Below are 10,522 nucleotides of genomic sequence, written 5' to 3'. Positions count from 1 at the left end.
AGGAAACATAACCATCTTTGATCAACGAGCTAGTCAAGTAGAGGCATACTAGGGACACTCTGTTTTGTCTATGTATTCACACATGTACTAAGTTTCCGGTTAATACAATTCTAGCAAGAATAATAAACATTAATCATGATATAAGGAAATATAAATAACAACTTTATTTTTGACTCTAGGGCATATTTCCTTCAGTCTCCCACTTGCACTAGAGTCAATAATCTAGATTACATAGTAATGATTCTAACACCCATGGAGTCTTGGTGCTGATCATGTTTTGCTCGTGGAAGAGGCTTAGTCAACGGGTCTGCAACATTCAGATCCGTATGTATTTTGCAAATCTCTATGCCTCCCTCGTCGACTTGATCGCGGATGGAATTGAAGCGTCTCTTGATGTGTTTGGTTCTCTTGTGAAATCTGGATTCCTTCGCCAAGGCTAGTGCTCCAGTATTGTCACAAAAGATTTTCATTGGACCCGATGCACTAGGTATTACACCTGGATCGGATATGAACTCCTTCATTTGCTGATTCCGAAGCAGCTATGTACTCCGCTTCACACGTAGATCCCACCACGACGCTCTTCTTGGAACTGCACCAACTTACAGCTCCACCATTCAATATAAATACGTATCAGGTTTGTGACTTAGAGTCATCCAGATTAGTGTCAAAGCTTGCATCGATGTAACCATATACGACAAGCTCTTTGTCACCTCCATAAATGAGAAACACATCCTTTGTTCTTTTCAAGTATTTCAAGATGTTCTTCACCGTTGTCCAGTGATCCACTCCTGGATTACTTTGGTACCTCCCTCCTAAACTTATAGCAAGGCACACATCAGGTCTGGTACACAGCATTGCATACATGCTAGAACCTATGGCTGAGGCATAGGGAATGACTTTCATTTTCTCTCTATCTTCTATAGTGGTCGGGCATTGAGTCTGACTCAACTTCACACCTTATAACACAGGCAAGAACCCTTTCTTTGACTGATCCATTTTGAACTTCTTCAAACCTTTATCAAGGTATGTGCTTTGTGAAAGTCCAATTAAGCGTCTTGATCTAGCTCTATAGATCTTGATGCCCAATATATAAGCAGCTTCACCGAGGTCTTTCATTGAAAAATTCTTATTCAAGTATCCTTTTATGCTATCCAGAAATTCTGTATCATTTCCAATCAACAATATGTCATCCACATATAATATTAGAAATGCTACAGAGCTCCCACTCACTTTCTTGTAAATACAGGCTTCTCCAAAAGTCTGTGTAAAACCATATGCTTTGATCACACTATCAAAGCGTATATTCCAACTCCGAGATGCTTGCACCAGTCCATAAATGGATCGCTGGAGCTTGCACACTTTGTTAGCATCTTTAGGATTGACAAAACCTTCTGGTTGCATCATATACAACACTTCTTTAAGAAATCCATTAAGGATCCATTCACTTCTTTCGAGAGAAACTCCTTCTCTAGAAAGGATCCATTCTTAGCAACGAAAATCTTGCCTTCGGATCTGTGATAGAAGGTGTACTCAATAGTCTCCTTTGGGTATCCTATGAAGACGAACTTCTCCGACTTGGGTTTTGAGCTTATCAGGTTGAAGGTTTTTAACATAAGCATCGCAGCCCCAAACTTTAAGAAACGACATTTTAGGTTTCTTGCCAAACCACAGTTCATACGGTGTCGTCTCAATGGATTTAGATGATGCCCTATTTAATGTGAATGCAACCGTCTCTAAAGCATAACCCCAAAATGATAGCGGTAAATTAGTAAGAGACATCATAGATCACACCATATCTAATAAAGTACGGTTACAACGTTCGGACACACCATTACGCTGTGGTGTTCTAGGAGGTGTGAGTTGCGAAACTATTCCACATTGTTTCAAATGAAGACCAAAGTCATAACTCAAATATTCACCTCCACGATCAGATCGTAGAAACTTTATTTTCTTGTTACGATGATTTTCCACTTCACTATGAAATTCTTTGAACTTTTCAAATGTTTCAGACTTATGTTTCATCAAGTAGATATACCCATATCTGCTCAAATCATCTGTGAAGGTCAGAAAATAACGATACCTGCCGCGAGCCTCAACACTCATCGGGCCGCATACATCAGTATGTATTATTTCCAATAAGTCAGTTGCTCACTCCATTGTTTTGGAGACCGGAGTCTTAGTCATCTTGCCCATGAGGCATGGTTCGCAAGCATCAAGTGATTCCAAAGCTCATCAGCATGGAGTTTCTTCATGCGCTTTACGCCAATCTGACCTAAACGGCAGTGCCACAAATAAGTTGCACTATCATTATTAACTTTGCATCTTTTGGCTTCAATATTATGAATATGTGTATCACTAGAATCGAGATTCAATAAAAATAGACCACTCATCAAGGGTGCATGACTGATACGTCTCCAACGTATCTATAATTTATGAAGTATTCATGCTGTTATATTATCATTCTTGGATTGTTTACAATCATTTTATAGCAACTTTATATCATTTTTTGGGACTAACCTATTGACCCACTGCCCAGTGGCAGTTGCTATTTTTTGCTTTTTTTTACATCGCAGGAAATCAATATCAAACGAAGTCCAAACACCGCGAAACTTTTTGGAGAATTTTTATGGACCAAAACACCCAGGATGGGCCAGAGCAGCACCTGGGGGGGGGGGGGGTGCCCCGAGTGGGGCACAACCCACCAGGGCGCGCCCAGGTGGCTTATGCCCACCTCGGCGGCCTCCCGCATCCCCTCTTTGCCCTATAAAATCCCAAATATTCCAAAACCCTTTGGGGTAGCCCTAGATCAGAAGTTCCGCTGCCACAAGGCCTCTCTAGCCACCGAAAACCAATCTAGACCCCGTTCCGGCACCCTGCTGGAGGGGGAATCATCTCCGGTGGCCATCTTCATCATCCCAGCGGCCACCACGATGAGGAGGGAGTAGTCCACCCTCGGGGCTGAGGGTTTGTACCAGTAGCTATGTGTTTAATCTCTCTCTCTCTCTCTCTCTCTCTCGTGTTCTTGAGATGTCATGATCTTGATGTATAACGGGCTTTGTTAATGTAGTTGGATCATATGGTGTTTTCCCCTCTCTCTCTTGTTGTGATGAATTGAGTTTTCCCTTTGAGATTTCGTTGTTATCGGATTGAATACTTTTATGGATTTGAGAACACTTGATATATGTCTTGCAATTGAATACTTGTGGTGACAATGGGGTATCGTATTGATTCACTTGATATATGTTTTGGCACTCAACTCGCGGATTCCCGAGGTGACATTGGGGTAATCTATGCATAGGGGTTGATGCACGTTTTGTCTTTGTTTCTCCGGTAGAAATCTTGGGGCACTCTTTGAAGTTCTTTGTGTTGGATTGAGTATTATGGACCTGAAATTATTTGGTGTTATTTTAGTACGAACTCTAGGATAGATCGAACGGAAAGAATAGCTTTGTGTTATTTTAGTACGAACTCTTGAATAGATCAAACGGAAAGAATAGCTTTGAGGTGGTTTCGTACCCTACAAACAATTTCGTCTTATGTTCTCCACTAGATAGGAACTTTGGAGTGATTCTTCGTCGCACGTTGAGGGATGGTTATGTGATTCAATTATATTAGCATTGTTGAGAGATTGCACTAGCGAAAGTACGGACCCTAGGCCTTGTTTTCAAGCATTGCAATACCGTTTGTGCTCACTTTTGTTACTTGCTACCTTGCTATTTTTTATTGTCACTATTACAAAAATCAATATCTACTATCATTACTACACTTTTATTACCATCTCTTCGCCGAACTAGTGCACCTATACAATTTACAATTGTATTTGGTGTGTTGGGGACACAAGAGACTTTTTATTATTTGGTGGTAGGGTTGTTTGAGAGAGACCATCTTCATCCTACACCTCCCACGGATTGATAAACCTTAGGTCATCCACTTGAGGGAAAATTGCTACTGTCCTACAAAACTCTGTGCTTGGAGGCCCAACACGAGTCTACAAGAATAAAGTTGCGTAGTAGACATCAATGACCATAAAATATATTACTCATATAAATAGAACAACCATTATTCTCTGATTTAAATGAATAACCGTCTCGCATCAAACAAGATCCAGATATAATGTTCATGCTCAATGCTGGCACCAAATAACAATTATCCAGGTCTAAAACTAATCCTGACGGTAGATGTAGAGGTAGCGTGCCGACGGCGATCACATCGACTTTGGAACCATTTCCCACGCGCATCGTCACCTCGTCCTTAACCAATCTTTGTTTAATTCGTAGCCCCTGTTTCGAGTTGCAAATATGAGCAACAGAACCAGTATCAAATACCCAGGCGCTACTACGAGCATTAGTAAGGTACACATCAATAACATGTATATCAAATATACCTTTCACTTTTCCATCCTTCTTATCCGCCAAATACTTGGGGCAGTTCCGCTTCCAGTGACCAGTCCCTTTGCAGTAGAAGCACTCAGTTTCAGACTTAGGTCCAGACTTGGGCTCCTTCCCGGGAGTAGCAACTTGCTGGCTATTCTTCTTGAAGTTACCCTTCTTCCCTTTGCCCTTTTTCTTGAAACTAGTCGTCATGTTAACCATCAACACTTGATGCTCCTTCTTGATTCCTACCTCCGCAGCCTTTAGCATCGCAAAGAGCTCGGGAATTGTCTTTTCCATCCCTTGCATATTATAGTTCATCACGAAGCCTTAATAGCTTGGTGGCAGTGATTGAAGAACTCTGTCAATGACACTATCATCAGGAAGATTAACTCCCAGCTGAGTCAAGTGGTTATGGTACCCAGACATTCTGAGTATGTGTTCACTGACAGAACTATTCTCCTCCATATTGCAGCTATAGAACTTGTTGGAGACTTCATATCTCTCAACTCGGGCATTTTCTTGAAATATTAACTTCAACTCCTAGAACATCTCATATGCTCCATGACGTTCAAAACGTCTTTGAAGTCCCGATTCTAAGCCGTAAAGCATGGCACACTGAACTATCGAGTAGTCATTAGCTTTGCTCTGCCAGACGTTCATAACGTCCAGAGTTGCTCCTGCAACGGGTCTTGCACCTAGCGATGCTTCCAGGACGTAATTCTTCTGTGCAACAATGAGGATAATCCTCAAGTTACGGACCCAGCCCATGTAATTGCTACCATCATCTTTCAACTTAGCTTTCTCTAGGAACGCATTAAAATTCAAGGAACGGTAGCACAGGCCGTTGATCTACAACAACATAGATATGCAAAAAACTATCAGGTAGTAAGTTCATGATAAATTAAAGTTCAATTAATCATATTACTTAAGAACTCCCACTTAGATAGACATCCCTCTAGTCATCTAAATGATCACGTGATCCATATCAACTAAACCATGTCCGATCATCACGTGAGATGGAGTAGTTTTCAATGGTGAACATCTCTATGTTGATCATATCTACTATATGATTCACGTTCGACCTTTCGGTCTCAGTGTTCCAAGGCCATATCTGCATATGCTAGGCTCGTCTAGTTTAACCCGAGTATTCTGCACATGCAAAACTGGCTTGCACCCGTTGTATGTGAACGTAGAGCTTATCACACCCGATCATCACGTGGTGTCTCGGCACGACGAACTGTAGCAACGGTGCATACTCAGGGAGAACACTTATACCTTGAAATTTAGTGAGGGATCATCTTATAATGCTACCGCCGTACTAAGCAAAATAAGATGCATAAAAGATAAACATCACATGCAATCAAAATATGTGACATGATATGGCCATCATCATCTTATGCCTTTGATCTCCATCTCCAAAGCACCGTCATGATCTCCATCGTCACCGGCTTGACACCTTGATCTCCATCGTAGCATCGTTGTCGTCTCGCCAACTATTGCTTCTACGACTATCACTACCGCTTAGTGGTAAAGTAAAGCAATTACATGGAGATTGCATTTCATACAATAAAGCGACAACCATAAGGCTCCTGCTAGTTCCCGATAACTTTTACAAAACATCATCATCTCATACAGTAACTTATAACACATCATGTCTTGACCATATCACATCACAACATGCCCTGCAAAAACAAGTTAGACATCCTCTACTTTGTTGTTGCAAGTTTTACGTGGCTGCTACGGGCTTCTAGCAAGAACCGTTCTTACCTACGCATCAAAACCACAACGATTTTTCGTCAAGTGTGCTGTTTTAACCTTCAACAAGGACCGGCCGTAGTCGAACTCGATTCAACTAAAGTTGGAGAAACAGACACCCGCCAGCCACTTGTGTGCAAAGCACGTCAGTAGAACCAGTCTCATGAACACGGTCATGTAATGTCGGTCTGGGCCGCTTCATCCAACAATACCGCCGAATCAAAGTAAGACGTTGGTGGTAAGCAGTATGACTATTATCGCCCACAACTCTTTGAGTTCTACTCGTGCATATCATCTACGCATAGACCTGGCTCGGATGCCACTGTTGGGGAACGTAGCATGCAATTTCAAAAAAAATTCCTACGATCACGCAAGATCTATCTAGGAGATGCATAGCAACAAGACGGGGAGAGTGTGTCCATGTACCCTCGTAGACCGAAAGCGGAAGCGTTATGTTAACGCGGTTGATGTAGTCGAACGTCTTCACGATCCAACCGATCCAAGTACCGAACGTACGACACCTCCGTGTTCAGCACACGTTCAGCTCGATGACGTCCCTCGAACTCTTGATCCAGTAGAGGGTCGAGGGAGAGTCCCGTTAGCACGACGGCGTGCCGACGGTGTTGGTGATGTGATCCGCGTAGGGCTTCGCTTAAGCACTACGACGCTATGACCGGAGGAGTAAACTATGGAGGGGGGCACCGCACACGGCTAAGAGAATTCTTGGTGTGCCTTTGGGGTGCCCCCTGCCCACGTATATAAAGGAGGGGGGAGAGAGGCCGGCGACCAGGAGGGGCGCGCTATGGGGGGAGTCCTACTTGGACTCCTAGTCCAAGTAGGATTTGGCCCCCCTTTCCCTTTCTTCCACCGGAGGGAATAGGAAGGAGAGGGAGGGGGAAAGGGAAGGGGGGCGCCACCCCCTCCTCCTTGTCCTATTCGAACTCCCTAGGAGGGGGGCGCGCAGCCACCCCCCGTGGGCTTCCCTCTCTCTCCCTTAGGCCCATGTTGGCCCAACACTTCCCCGAGGGGTTCCGGTAACCCCTTGGTACTCCGGAAAAATACCCGAACCACTTGGAACAATTCCGATGTCCGAATATAACCTTAAAATATATGAATCTTTACCTCTCGACCATTTCAAGACTCCTCGTCATGTCTATGATCTCATCCAGGACTCCGAACAAACTTTGGTCACCAAAACACATAACTCATAATACAAATCGTCATCGAACGTTAAGCGTGTGAACCCTACGGGTTCGAGAACTATGTAGACATGACCGAGACATATCTCCGGTCAATAAACAATAGCAGAACCTGGATGCTCATATTGGCTCCTACATATTCTACAAAGATCTTTATCGGTCAAGCCGCATAACAACATACGTCATTCCCTTTGTCATCGGTATGTTACTTGCCCGAGATTCGATCGTCAGTATCATCATACCTAGTTCAATCTCGTTACCGGCAAGTCTCTTTACTCGTTCTGTAATGTATCATCCCGTAACTAACTCATTAGTCACATTGCTTGCAAGGCTTATAGTGATGTGCATTACCTAGAGGGCCCAGAGATACCTCTCCGATACACGGAGTGACAAATCCTAATCTTGATCTACGCCAACCCAACAAACACCTTCGGAGACACCTGTAGAGCATCTTTATAATCACCAAGTTACGTTGTGACGTTTGATAGCACACAAGGTGTTCCTCCGGTATTCGGGAGTTGCATAATCTCATAGTCAGAGGAACATGTATAAGTCATGAAAAAATGGCGGGAACTGAGGTGGAGAGCGGCGGGATGGTAGCAGAGAGGGTGGAGGAAGGGAGGGGGTTTGCTGCAAAAGCAGTGCGGCCGGTTCCAAATGTATGGACTCAACCTCGGTTTTGGATGGGCCGGGGGTGTTAAAGTCCTATGTGGCGGGTGTCAAGACTCCCGCAAAGCCCTCAGGTTTGCTTCCGGTTTGCGGGCAAACGGACAACCGGGTCCACGAACAAATGTGGGACATTGTTGGATGCTTTGAGGGTCCGCGTTGGAGATGCCCTTAAATAATTTGTAGCCATTAAAATGAGCAAAATGTTCCTCTATTCAAAAACATAGGCAGATGAGCTTTGACAAGGATGAAGCTTGGCATGTTGTCATTATATGACCCATATAGGGTGTGGGAAAAACTTGATGCACTTCGTGCGCAAACTGAACATCTATTTTCGAAGTATAAGGGTTATGAATGGAAATCGTCGTAGTCGACAGAGAACTTAATTTTTTTTACATAATTTTCTCTTTAAATTTTTTCTATGTTTAATATACAGAATTGAAAGTCTCATTATCAAATTCGGAACTATTCTGGATTGATTTACTACTTTCAAAGCATTAAATGAATTTTTAGCCACTAGAATGAGCAAAATGCTCCTTGAATCAAAATCATATGTAGATGAGATCGGACAAGGATGAAAATTGGCATGTTGTCATTATGTGACTCATATAGGGTGTGGTAAATTTTTTGAGAGAGTTATAGGAAAAACTTGATGCACTTTGTGTGCAAACTGAACAATCTTTTTCAAAGTATCAGGCTTACAGATGTAAACCGTCGTAGTTGACAGAGAACACAAACTTTTTACATCATTTCCTATTTAAGCTTTTTCTACGTTGAATATACAGAACTAAAAGTCTCATTCTCAATGTTGGGACTATCCTAGGCTGATTTTCTATTTCTAAAGCAGTGAATGAAGTACATGTGGTGGGCTCTATGGATCAACCTCCACTGCTAACTTTGGAAAAAGCAAGTTATGCATATAAACACATTATATCGGATTATCTGAACTTGCAACGCTATAGCATCTCAAAAGAAATATAAGGCCTTGTGAGTGGGCCTCGAGGGGGCATGACCCCTTGTGGGGGTGTGAGGGGGTAAGCTCCCCCTGCTCGAGGGTCTACAGGTCGAGCCCTCCTCGCGACGATCCCTCGAGAATGTCTTTAGCACTAATGCAGTTTTCATCTCCATTACTCTCTTGCTCTTCGTTACAATCACTTGCACTCCAATTCTTTCTCACAAACAATTTTTAACTTTCACCATCACAACACTCTTCCTTGTTATCAAAGATAACTTGCATAAACATTGCGGTAAACCTCTATAAAGCAAACACCATTTCCTCAGCTCTTCATGGGATTGATACTCTTACTTCAAAAGCCGCTAACCAGCCCCATGCACTTGTAGGAGTCATTATACCATTATATGCACTAACTATAGCAATACCTTAAAAGTTATTATTTTATCCTGAAAGACTTCTATGTGAAGCAATTACTTAAGATAAACCCACAATTCTTATTTGGGGAATAGAAGTGTTCCTATTCAAAGGAATCTCATAAATGTCAATTAGATAAGGATTATGTCCACCTTATCAACTCATTAATCATTACTTAATGGTTGCCAACATAACAAAACAAAATTACCAATTCTAGTTTTTCATATACAAAGCTAACAATATAAATAGACATGTCTACCGAATCCGGCCTCATAGATATCAAGTTATCAATCCAACGCTGACCTTCTACGTCTCAAGTCGTCAATCCAAGTATACCCATGGCACACAAGACGGCATTAGTTCTTGTATATATGTTCATATTAGTCGTCATCTTCTGTTACAGTAAGTACAGAACATAGTAGAAAAGCTCTTCAAATATTTTATCTTCTCATGGAATTTTGTTAGTACAGGTACAGAAGCTAGGTGTAACCAACACCGCTACAAACTTCCTGGTCGTTGTGATGGTATAAAATGTTTGAATTTTTGCATAAAACAAAAGTACCAAGATGGGACATGCGGTTTTACTGGCAATCCTGGTGAAATTCTTTGCTACTGCATTAGCTGCGATGATAAGACTTCAGTTGATCAACTAGCGGTGCCACTAGAAGGGGACAAAAATGGCGCCTGAATATGCAATGTATGATGGACAAATCACTAGTGAAATATTAGTGCTGTTAGTGAGATTGACGCCTTTAGCATGAAAATAAATTGTTGTTCTCTTAAAAATGATGTTGTCGTGACAGCATCACTTCAAAGATAATAAAAAGAGAGAGGTTGTTTCTTTCCCTTTTAGCAATGAGCTGCCGGTATGCTAATTACTTCCTTGAGAAAAATAAAGCTTAAAAAAATGGAGCTGGCCACATCAGCACTTCCGAAAAAATGTGAGAGTGGCTTTTTCTTTAGGGTTCCATGAGACAAACAAAAGGCTTAAGGCAAAACGAAGCATGTCACAGCAACACTTCATCAAAACAAAACAAAGTTCTCATCTCACGATGTTAGTGAAAACAATATTTCGTCCACTTTATAAGAACAACTCATATTATTTCATTCGCAATAACCAAAGAAGAACTACTCAGATTACTTCGCCCACACAAAAGAAA

General features: G+C 42.1%; 1 long non-coding RNA gene across 1 annotated transcript; it reads left to right on the top strand.

The window, feature by feature from the left end:
- Positions 1–9,070: 9,070 nt before the first annotated feature.
- Positions 9,071–10,214, top strand: LOC120969609 (uncharacterized). The gene is made up of 2 exons (XR_005763941.3): positions 9,071–9,764; positions 9,833–10,214. It is a non-coding gene; the product is annotated as an uncharacterized lncRNA (long non-coding RNA).
- The last annotated feature ends 308 nt before the right edge of the window (positions 10,215–10,522 follow it).

The sequence above is a fragment of the Aegilops tauschii genome, chromosome 7 (assembly GCF_002575655.3).
Source record: "Aegilops tauschii subsp. strangulata cultivar AL8/78 chromosome 7, Aet v6.0, whole genome shotgun sequence".
NCBI classification, from domain to species: Eukaryota; Viridiplantae; Streptophyta; class Magnoliopsida; order Poales; family Poaceae; genus Aegilops; species Aegilops tauschii.
The sequence above is the reverse complement of the archived record's forward strand: the minus strand, read 5'-3'. Positions and strand labels throughout refer to the sequence as shown.